Genomic DNA, 11,271 nt, shown 5'->3' with positions numbered 1-11,271 from the left:
GAGGCAGGGGAGACGGAGTCTGAAGATATGGAAGGGTGAGGAGTGAAAATGACAGATCAAAGCAGACGATGCGGATTGAAGCGGAGCATTTTACTAACACTTGTTTGTTTTCTGGTAAGAGGTTGTTAAATTCCTTTCAGTAGAACCTCAGTGCCACCCCACTCAATACACCTAGCATCTGAAGTAAACACTTTTTCCCTTCCTCTCCAGGTGACCGACGAAGAAAGATCCCCAGCCGTCATCCAGAGAGCCATGGCTAAATTCAATCTGGATGGCGACTGGCAGGATTATCATCTTGTCCTGATCGTCACCAAAGACAGAGGTGAGGAATAAAACATAGGTTGCTTGATGCTGGAAGATGTACAATATTCCTCCTAAACTCAATGTGTTGGAGGAGCTCAGCATATCAAGGTTATTATATTAAGCACTATGTTCAGCATATTAAGTTACAGAGAAAGGTTGAACAAGTTAGGTCTTTATTCTTTGGAGCGCAGAAGGTTAAGGGGGGACTTGATAGAGGTCTTTAAAATGATGAGAGGGATAGATAGAGTTGACGTGGATAAGCTTTTCCCATTGATAGTAGGGAAGATTCTAACAAGAGGACATGACTTGAGAATTAAGGAACAGAAGTTTAGGGGTAACATGAGGGGGAACTTCTTTACTCAGAGAGTGATGGCTGTGTGGAATGAGCTTTCAGTGGAAGTGGTGGAGGCAGGTTCGATTTATCATTTAAAAATAAATTGGATAGTTATATGGACGGGAAAGGAATGGAGGGTTATGGTGTGAGTGCAGGTAGATGGGACTAGGGGAGAATAAGTGTTCGGCACGGACTAGAAGGGCCGAGATGGCCTGTTTCCGTGCTGTAATTGTTATCTGGTTGTATGGTTATATGGTTATAAGGTGGCACAGCGGTAGAGTTGCTGCCTGACAGCATTAGAGAACCCATTTCCATCCTGACTCCAGGTGCTGTCTGTACGGAATTTGTACGTTCTCCCATGACCGCAGGGGTTTTCTCCGGGTGCTCCGGTTTCCTCCCACCCTCCAAAGACATGAAGGTTTGTAGGTTAATTGGCTGCTATAAAATATTTGTCTCTGGTGTGTAGGAAAGTGCTAGTGTACAGGTGATGGCAGGTCCACATGGACTCGATGGGCCAAAGAGACTGTTTTTCCATGCGTGTGACTACTAAAATACTGAACAAAATGAAACTAAATTATCTGTGGAGGGAATGGGCAGGTGACATTTCAGGTTGAAACCTTTCATATTGGATATGGAACCCACATCCAGTTCGGTTGAGTTTGAAGAAGGGCCCCAACACAAAACATCGCCTCCCATGCCTTCCAATGCGTGGAAGCAGGCACTTTGGCCTTACACGCCCATGCTGACCAACATGCCACATCTACACTAGTCCCACCTGCCTGCGTTTGGCCCATGGCCCTCTAAACCAATGCTATCCATCTAGCTGTTTTTAAGCATTGTGATACTTTTCTTTAGAGAGACAGCAAAGAAACCACTGGCCCATTGAGTCCACGCCGACCATCCTTCACACTACTTCTATGTGATCCCACTTTCTCACCCACACCATACACAATAGTGTCCATTTTTACAGAGGCCCATTAACCTACAATTGTAGATGGGATATGAAGGAATCAGAGCACCCGGAGGAAACGCATGCGGTCATGGGGTGAAAAGGTGGTCAGGATGGAACCCGGGTCTCTGGCACTCTAAGGCAGTGGCTCTGCCTGCTGAGCCTCTGTGCTGTACACAGAAACAGGCCTTTCAGCACACCAAGTCCACGCTGACCATCGATCTATCTGTCCACACTAGTTCCATGTTATCCCACTTTGCCATCCACTCCCTTCTCCTTCTCCTTCTCCTTCTCCTTCTCCTTCTCCTTCTCCTTCTCCTTCTCCTTCTCCGCTTCTTCTTCTTTTTTTGCCGCCACCAACTGGTATGGAGTGTGGATCAAATAACATTATTACATAAACTAATAACCTATATCTTTCTGAACAAATTGGTTACCCTGAGAAAAAGCAATAGGATCTGATAGCACCTATATGAATCTTTTTGTAAAATATCTATTAAATCAAATTGTACTTTTTCTTTTCTGAATTGTTCACTCATTTATCTTCTTTCTTCCTCATACCTCTCACAATGTATAATGACATGCTCTATTGTCTCTTCTTGCCCACAGTATTCACATTTGCCTGTATTATGCTAGCCTATTATAAAAGTGTGCTGTTCAGACCAGTGTGTCCAAATCTGATTCTTGAAATTACTGTCTCCTCTTTTCTGTTTTTTCCTGCACATCTCATTTCTCCCACTTTCCTCTGGACTCTGTAGAACCACCGTCCTTTCCACTCTTCCTCCCATTGCTTTTGCCACCTTTCCTTCAGTCTTTGCTTAATAATGTCTTTGATTTCAGTTTTACCTATGTTAATACTTAAATCAATCTTACTTCTTTTTGTTACCTCTTTTGCTACCTTATCTGCCATTTTGTTTCCTCTAATGCCAATGTGTGCTGGTACCCATAAAAATATGACTGTAAGCCCCATCATTTGAATTCTGAATAGTATTTGTTGTATTTCAATCAAAATGTCTGGTCTACTGTCTGAATGGCTGTGCTGTCATCCACTCCCTACTCACTAGGGGCAATTTACAGAGACCAATTAAACAATTGAAAGTAGGCATGCAGGTGCAGCAGGCAGTGAAAAAAGCCAATGGTATGTTAGCATTCATGACAAAAGGATTTGAGTATAGGAGCAGGAAGGTTCTACTGCAGTTGTACAGGGTATTGGTGAGACCACACCTGGAGTATTGCGTACAGTTTTGGTCTCCAAATCTGAGGAAGGACATACTTGCCTTAGAGGGAGTACATAGAAGGTTCACCAGACTGATTCCTGGGATGTCAGGACTTTCATATGAAGAAAGACTGGATAGACTCGGCTTGTACTCGCTAGAATTTAGAAGATTGAGGGGGGATCTAATAGAAACTTACAAAATTCTTAGGGGGTTGGACAGGCTAGATGCAGGAAGATTGTTCCCAATGTTGGAGAAGTCCAGAACAAGGGGTCACAGTTTGAGGATAAAGGGGAAATAAAGGGATCAGGGCGTATGGAGAGAAGGCAGGTACAGGATACTGAGTTGGATGATCAGCCATGATCAGATTGAATGGTGGTGCAGGCTCGAAGGGCCGACTGGCCTACTCCTGCACCTAATTTCTATGTTTCTATTATAATATTATTGAGTGTAAATCCAAGTGATGTAAACCCTTTTGTAGTGTGCTGCAAGATTTTAGTGTATTGCAAATAAGCCCCACTCTGAATCATTTAGAATTATATAACTTCTACAGTACATACCTTTATAAAGGAAATGAGGAGGATTTTCTTTCGCCAGAGGGTGGTGAACCTGTGGAATTCATTGCCACAGATGACTGAAAAGGCCAAGCCAATGGATATTTTTTAAACTGAGATTGCCAGATTCTTGATTAGTGCAGGTGTCAGAGGTTATGAGGAGAAGGCAGGAAATAGGGTTGAGATGGTAAAATAGATTAGCGATTATTGAAGGGCAGAGTAAACCTGATGGGCCGAATGGCCTAATTCTGCTCCTATAATTTACAAACTTATTCACTGGAAATGTCGCTTTCTATTCACAAAGCAAGACTGCAATGTAAATAAATGTAAAAACAAAGAACTACAGATGCTGGTTTAATATCAAAGATAGACACAAAGTTCTGGAGTAATCCAGCGGGTCAGGCAACATCTCTGGAGAAAATGGAAGAGGAACATTTCGGGCCGGGACCCTTCTTCAGACTGAATGTAGGTGGGGTGGGGGGAAGGAAGAGGTGAAGAGCTGGAGGTGAGAAAATCAGGAGCCATCAGGGTCGGCCACAAATGAGCTCGGATGGGGCGGTGCCTGGTAGGTCCATTGTTGGCTAGTTGAAGGTGTGATCTCAAGACGAACAATATGAAGAACTGTGGCGAAATGACTAGTGAGGAGCAGGGAGGGGGGGAGGGTGGAGGGGGAGTGGGTGCAAGATGAAGTTAGTTAAAATTAGACCATTCAATGTTCATAGAGCAGTCCTGAACTATCTACCTCATTGGTGACCCTCGGACAATCCTTGATCGGACTTTGCTTGCTTTACCTTGCACGAACATTATTCCCTTATCGTGTATCTATACACTGTAAATGGATCATCGTGTATTGTATTTCTGCTGTCTCGTTAGCATGCAACAAAAAGCTTGATGCTGTGCCTCGGTACATGTGACAATGAACTAAACTGTAACTAACATGAAGCTATGTACAAGTTGCCCAAGTGAAATATGAGGTGCTGTACCTCCATCTTGTGTTTGGCCTCACTCTGGCAGTGTAGGAGACCCAGGCCAGAAAGCTCAGTGTGGGTCAGGAATAGGAGTAGGATAAGACCATTCGGCCAATCAAATCATACCCTGCCATTCAATCATGGTTGATCTACCTCTCCCTCCTAGCCCCATTCCTCTGCCTTTTCCCCATAACCCCTGACACCTGAACTAATCAAGAGTCTATCTCTGCCTTGTTCATTGACTTGGCCTCAACAGCCTTCAGTGGCAAAGAATTCCACAGATTCACCACCCTCTGACTAAAGAAATGTCTCCTCAGCTCCTTCCTAACAGAACATCCTTTAATTCTGAAGGGGTGTTCAAAGCTGGGATGAAGGTATAAGTTATATGCCTTCTATCACAGTGGGGAATGTGAGGTTGCTGAAACCAACAAGATGGTGGTGCTGCCTGCACTGGTGAGGACTCGGAGAGAGTGCGGTGTGTGCAGTGATCTCGGTGTTTACGGGGTCATGGCGCCATGTGAACAGCCCGGTGTCTGGGCAGCTTTCTGACTGTTCGTGTGGACAGGGACGGCAGAGAGAGTGTGGTAGCGGTCCGTACAACTCTGGTCACATCATGGTGAAGGAGCGTGTGTGTGTGTGTGGCCCGAACATTAAACTGATGGCTGTGGATCTCCGCTTATGCTGTGTGGCCTGGGGATTCTCACACGCCGCTGTGTGGCTGTTTATGTTTAATTTTTAAGTAGTTTTGTATCTTGTTGCTTTTTTGGTGTGACTATATAATAAACCAAATGTCACTGTACCTCGGTACACGTGACAACAAAGGACCATTGAAATGTTTGTTAGACGGGCGATCACGTGGGCCTCGTAGGCCTCGTGTTCAGTGAGACGGTCGCCCAGTCTACGTTTGGAAATGTACTGATTGTTTATTTTCTCTTCTGTCCCCAGCGGTGGTCATTCCTGACGACGCCAACATATACTACGCGGTGGGCCCCGTTGCCAAAGTTCATTTTGTTCTGAAGAAAAAGGACAACTGCAGTCAACTCGGAAGCGGATCGGCCAACTGTGGTGTGTAAATGTGGTGTCAAATGGTGTCAACATTCTGGTCAGATTTGTATAGAACGGTTATTTGGTGTCGACATTGTGATCTGTGTCATGGAGGGGCAGTCGCAACTAACTGGAAGGTGGCATTTATAACTTTTCTCCCTTTTCTGGGTAATGTTGGTATGTTCTGCATAATTCTAACACACACACACACTCACCCACTCACTATCCCACTATCTTACCAACTCTCTCACTCACCCACTCAATCTCACTCCATCTCACTCCATCTCACTCCATCTCACTCCATCTCACTCCATCTCACTCCATCTCACTCCATCTCACTCCATCTCACCCACTCTCACCCACTCTCACCCAACACCAACCATCATCACCCGTCACTCACTCCCCAATCACCCATCACTCACCCGTCAGACACTTGTCAATTACCCGTCACCTACCCATCCGTCGCCCGTCATTCACCCGTCATTCACTCGTCATTCACCCGTCGTGCATTTGTCACCTACCCGTCACTCATCCGTCTGGAACACGTTCAGCACCCGTCACTCACTCGTCACTCATTCGTCAACCACTCGTCACTCTCAATCACCCGTCACGCGCCCGTCACTCACTCGTTTCCACCCATTGCGCAACCGTCAATTACCCGTCAGTCACCCGTCACCTACTCTCACTCACCAGTGTTGCCAGATTGAAATTGTAATTTAAAGCCAAACAACACTGGGGAAAAAAACATAAAATACCCAAACAATACCTGAAAAAAAAAGGCCACACAATCCTGCCTCGCCAGGACCACAGAACCTCACCGCCTCTCCGGGCCTCTCCATCTCACCGGGCCTCACCAGCTCAATGGGACCACTGAACCTCTCCACCTCACTGCCGAACCTCTCCGCCTCACCGGAGCTCACCACCTCACCAGTACTCGCAACCTCACTGGGCCTGCTGAACCTCGTTGCCTCGCCGCCTCACCTGGGCCTGCTGTACCTCTCCGCCACACTGTACCTCGCCGCCTCACCTGGACTGCCAAAACTCTGCCTCACCGGGCCTCGCCGGCTCAATGGGACCACAAAGCCTCTCCGTCTCACTTGTTTGAAAGGTAAGTCCGAACAATAGTGTCCGTCTATCATCTTTACTGAGTAGTTCATAATATCCAAGAACTTTAATTCTTCCCTGGACATTTCTTCAGATTCCTTACTAGTTCTTTCATTGAAGTCATAATTGTATTGCTTGACCAATAGCTTTTCTAATTTACCAGTAGATATTTGATTAACAGCAGCGGCAGGGTAGTTCTTCTGGTTCCCGCTTTCGTTGTTCCTTCTCAAGGAGCCATAGATAACCCATCCAAGTAGGGTCTTCACAGCAAACGGTCCTTGGCTCCTCACAATCTATATCGGTTCCAATGCCTTCAATGCATTCGTTCCGATAAGTAGGTCAATAACAGAATCTATTTTAGATATTTTTACATCCTTCAAGTAAGGCCATTGTCTCAAGTCCTCATGACTGGGTATATTTTGATGACCAATAGGCATGGTTTCATGTGTAAACACTTCAGATATTGGTATAAAATTATCTTCATCCAGACTAGATATTTCCATACTTGTGATGTAATGATTAACGGACTCCTCTGTATTCATGGTATGCAACCGAATCTTAATCTCCTCTCCTGTGATGTCCAGCCTTCTCATCAAGCCTTCTATGCAGAAGGTAGCCAAACTTCCCTGATCTAAAAATGCATATGTTTGCAACACTGTATTCGTCTTGCTATTCCTTACTTGTACTGGTAAGATAGAGAAGATATAGGCTTCTACCCCGGCCCCAATATGGGCAGTTACTTGAGGTTAGGTGACAACTTCTCCTTCAGTTCTATTTGCTCCGGTTTCCATTATTTGGCCTGCTTTATCTCACCACTTTTCTCTCAGTCGTCTGGAGAGTTTTAGAATGATGGCTCTAGTATTACTAACAAGATTCATTTCCCCCATGTGGTTGAGATTTTTCATCGAGCTACACCAACCTCTAAGAAATTTTGTAAAATCAATGCCTCCACATCTTCTGGCTTGATATCTTTCCAAGCATAGGCCTTCTCCATGTATACGTTAGGAATCCTCTGTTCAAAGTAACATTAGCAAATTTGCAGATGACACAAAGCTGGATGGCAGTGTGAACTGTGAGGAGGATGCTATGAGAATGCAGGGTGACTTGGACAGGTTGGGGGAGTGGGCAGATGCATGGCAGATGAAGTTTAATGCAGATAAATGTGAGGTTATCTACCTTGGTATCAAAAACAGAAGGCAGATAACTATCTAAATGGCATCAAGTTGGGAAAAGGGGAAGTACAACGGGATCTGGGGGTCCTTGTTCATCAGTCTATGAAATTAAGCATGCAGGTACAGCAGGCAGTGAAGAAAGCAAATGGCATGTTGGCCTTTATAACAAGAGTAGTCGAGTATAGGAGCAAAGAGGTCCTTCTGCAGTTGTACAGAGCCCTAGTGACACCACACCTGGAGTATTGTGCACAGTTTTGGTCCCCTAATTTGAGGGAGGACATTCGTGCTATTGAGGGAGTGCAATGTAGGTTTACAAGGTTAATCCTGGGATGGCAGGACTATCATATGCTGAGAGAATGGAGCGGCTGGGCTTGTACACTCTGGAGTTTAGAAGGATGAGAGGAGATCTTATTGAAACATATAAGATTGTTAACGGTTTGGACATGCTGGAGGCAGGAAACGTGTTCCCGATGTTGGGGGAGTCCAGAACCAGGGGCCACAGTTTAAGGATAAGGACTAAGCCAGTTAGAACGGAGACGAGGAAAAATGTTTTCTTACAGAAAGTTGTGAGTCTGTGTAATGCTCTGCCTCAAAGGGCGGTGGAGGCCGGTTCTCTGGATACTTTCAAGAGAGAGCTAGATAGGTCTCTTAAAGATAGCGGAGTCAGGAATATGGGGAGAAGGCAGAAATGGGGTACTGATTGAGGATGATCAGCCATGATCATATTGAATGGCGGTGCAGGCTCGAAGGGCCGAATGGCCAATTCGTCCACTTATTGTCTATTACCATAACGCTCTTTAAGTAACCTTCTTGCCTCTTGTTAGCCTTGGCTGTTAGGCTTATTTTGACAACTTTGTACAAGTACCTTAGCACTTCCGCTTGTGTAATATGCCAGAAATCGTTAGCGCTCTTTTTCATCAGTAATTTTCATTTCTACTACTTCTTCAAACGCCATTATGAAAACTTCATACCAGAAAGGATCAACATTATATGTAAGAATTTCTATTGGTGGGTGGGTGAAAGAGAGATTTTGTTTAGCTATGAGCTTGTTGAATTCAACTTGCTCCTCCGCCAATTCATGTAATCCATCTTGAGATTCTTGGCTTGTCGCAAACGAATGATAGACAGGTCTCTGATAATAACACTGGATTGCTCGAGCCTGTGTATCAGGCCACGGAATAGCGAACGTACTGAGCTGTCGGTTTGTCCCGAGCCTCTACAGATGCCCCATCAGTAGTTTGCTTCAGTCTAGCACCCACTTGCTGAGATGAAGTTTGTCCATCTTTTGGCCATGTGCTAGTTCTGAGTCACGAGGCCGGATATCCTCTGGCTGCAGAATTGGTTTAGCTGTTGTTTCCTTTTGAGCAGTGACTTTTCTCAAATAAGAGTTCATCGCATCAGATGCTTTAGAGCTGCATCTTGAACGCCGTTTATGATTATTCCACACTAACACACATGGTAAAAGATCAGTCTTTATTCCATAAGTAAGCAGGAACATATAAACTTGAATGAGCCATTCTCATTCAGCTCAGCGTGGCTTGTGAGAGAGAGGGAGAGAGTGAGAGCAAACTGACCTTGCTAGTGTAAAGCTGTGTAGTACCGTAATACCATGTAATGGGTGGCATGCACATATGTGTAGTGGGGATTATCAATGGTATGGATTATTAAGGGTTAATCTCCATCCTTCCTCTTAAAGAAGCAAAGCATATATAGAGTGCTTAGTGGAGCATATTGTAAAACACCAGTATAAGGTGTGAGCATTTATTATTTTACGTCTACATGCTTGTGCATATGTGAACACATATATTGAGACGGGCCATGCACAATTCAAGTCTAGCCGGTGAATGTTCCAATCAGCGAGTTTGGTTTGCAGACACGACCTGCACATGTACAGTAGTACCCCTCGTGCACCTCATCCTTCTCTGAAGGAGCAAGTCCCTTATGGGGTGAACGTGGGCGGTGGAGAAGACACAGGTGGAGATGGGGGCAATGGGGAAGGCAGGGATGGTGGTGGCTCCGGCAGAGGAATCGCTGGAATGGCGTTGGCGGAGCGTGAGGGAAGACTGGCAGGCTGGTCCGGGTAAGGATGTGCCGGGAGAACCAGTGGATGTGTTATATCTGGACTTTCAGAAGGCTTTCGACCAGGTCCCACATAAGAGATTAGTATACAAACTTAAAGCACACGGTATTGGGGGTTCAGTAGTGAGGTTGATAGAGAACTGGCTGGCAGGCAGGAAGCAAAGAGTAGTAGTAAACGGGTCCTTTTCACAATGGCAGGCAGTGACTAGTGGGGTAACGCAAGGCTCAATGCTGGGATCGCAGCTATTTACGATATATATTAATGATTTGGGCGAGGGAATTGTGTGCAACATCTCCAAGTTTGCAGATGACACGAAGCTGGGGGCAGTGTTAACTGTGAGGCGGATGCTAGGAGGCTGCAAGGTGACGTGGATAGGCTGGGTGAGTGGGCAAAGGCATGGCATATGCAGTATAATGTGGATAACTGTGAGGTTATCCACTTTGGTGGCAAAAACAGGAAAGTAGACTATTATCTGAATGGTAACCGATACAATGAGACCTGTGTGTCACGGTACACCAGTCATTGAAAGTAGGCATGCAGGTGCAGCAGGCAGTGAAGAAAGCGAATGGTATGTTAGCATTCATAGCAAAAGGATTTGGGTATAGAAGCAGGGAGGTTCTACTGCAGTTGTACAGGGTCTTGGTGAGACCACACCTGGAGTATTGCGTACAGTTTTCGTCTCCTAATCTGAGGAAGGACATTCACCAGACTGATTGCTGGGATGTCAGGACTTTCATATGATGAAAGACTGGATTGACTCGGTTTATACTCACTAGAATTTAGAAGATTGAGGGGGGATCTTATAGAAACTTACAAAATTCTTAAGGGGATGGACAGGCTAGATGCAGGAAGATTGTTCCCGATGTTGGAGAAGTCCAGAACAAGTGGTCACAGTTTAAGGATAAGGGGGAAATCTTTTAGGACCGAGATGAGAAAAACATTTTTCACACAGAGAGTGGTGAATCTCCTGAATTCTCTGCTACAGAAGGTAGTTGAGGACAGTTCATTGGTTATATTTGAGAGGGAGTTAGATGTGGCCCTTGTGGCTAAAGGGATCAGGGGGTATGGAGAGAAGGCAGGTACAGGATACTGAGTTGGATGATCAGCCATGATCATATTGAATGTCGGTGCAGACTCGAAGGGCCGAATGGCCTACTCCTGCACCTATTTTCTTTGTTTCTATGTTTCTATTAAATGGGAGTAGCTGTTGGCGGGTTCGCTGATAGACGCTGTTGTCAATATTGACCAGGTACGAGCATGGCTCTGCGGTTGACCCCAGAATGACTCCGATGCGATGGTAACCTTGGAGTGACTGTAAACAGACAACCTGTCCCTTGTTGAGCGGTTGAAGCCGAGAGCTGGTTTTGTATTAATATATTCTTTCTATCTCGCGGCGACGTTGGAGCTGGGATTGGATCACTGACAGTGCACGAACTTGTGGTTCTAGTAGTTGCTTGGCCATAGGCAGGGTGGAGCGGGTTCACTGTGACATGAGTCATTCGGCCGAAGATCCCAGGAGAGGGTCGCGGACAATGTTCCGTAGGTTGAGTAA

This window comes from Amblyraja radiata, unplaced genomic scaffold, assembly GCF_010909765.2.
Source record: "Amblyraja radiata isolate CabotCenter1 unplaced genomic scaffold, sAmbRad1.1.pri scaffold_688_ctg1, whole genome shotgun sequence".
Lineage (NCBI taxonomy): Eukaryota > Metazoa > Chordata > Chondrichthyes > Rajiformes > Rajidae > Amblyraja > Amblyraja radiata.
This window is presented reverse-complemented; position numbering follows the sequence as displayed.